We start from the raw sequence: 1,325 nt of genomic DNA on the forward strand, positions 1-1,325 counted from the left end.
GAAATGAATATCAGAAGAATGACATATATTTCGCCTTCTTTGAGGCTTGTTAATGTGTATTGAATTGTTATCTACTGAAGTGAAGGTAATGATTCGATATACGGGGTACAGCAAATAAGCATTCACTGGTATAGTGAAAGCTTGCTGGGCTATAGAAAATCTCTGAGACATTAGATTAAAAGGCTGTGTATGAAGCTAAAAGTATACACACTGTTAGAAGGCATACTGCCATGGAATTGTCTGAGCTAAAATATCTTCATAGTTTTTTCGTGTTAAAAACATTATATGTTGATGAGAAACGATCGTCAGCTCTGCAGTATCTCACGAAAAGGACAGATGTATTTTTGCACAGTGTGTCTATGAAGAGGTTTTGCCTCTGAAACTTCCACAGCATTATACCTTCAAATGATATGCATACATTTAGTGTGAGACAGAAATGACGATTTTAATTTAGTACTGCTTCGGTTGTTTTCAGGAAGTTTTTCTACATCTCGACAAACTTCTGCAGCACCTCTGAATCTTTTATTCACCGTTTCTTATATACATCGAAGCACGTAATTCTTTTAGCAGGAGACAATCGATCACACGCCAATTGACATGCATCAACCAAAGCGAAATGCGTCGGGCAATATGTATTATATTTTTGGAACACAGGAACACTAACAAGAGATTTCTATCTCAGACAATTTCACATTATGCCTTCCAACAGCCTGTAGTTTGATTCAAAAGTAGTAATTTAATGCTATTTCAAGCATTTACCGAGACAACTTTTGTGTCTTTCTGAAAACCGTGTCTATTCTGATATCATTTATACATCACTGCCAGTATCTGCATATTGATCAAGGTTTGTATGTATTTGCAGATTGATCAAGAAGGATTGTATGTTATCATTACTATCACACATAACTGAATATTCCACAAGAAGCAAACGAAAGTTGAAATTTAGATTCTAAATAATATCAGTATTTTCACTTTATGTTTAAAACACATACTTTTGCAAAGGTATTATCTTCTTAAGATTATGTATCTATCATAATGTGTTTGAGAGTTTTGCTTCCCAACCAAATTTCACAAGACAAAGGCTTTTATAGATATTTTCGTTTATTTATTCAAAGATAAGTACATTTCAAAGACATTCCTGTTATAAATGAGTGTCATCTGTTAATCTAACCCATTGTTTTAGAATCACTGTTACTGTCCTATGTAAAATACATGCCAATTAACATACATACATTTACATGTATATACACATACATATATATATTATACATATATATTAAGCATATACAAACACATGTATATATATATATATATACATATATATA

The sequence above is a fragment of the Octopus bimaculoides genome, chromosome 13 (genome assembly GCF_001194135.2).
Source record: "Octopus bimaculoides isolate UCB-OBI-ISO-001 chromosome 13, ASM119413v2, whole genome shotgun sequence".
Classification (NCBI taxonomy): domain Eukaryota; kingdom Metazoa; phylum Mollusca; class Cephalopoda; order Octopoda; family Octopodidae; genus Octopus; species Octopus bimaculoides.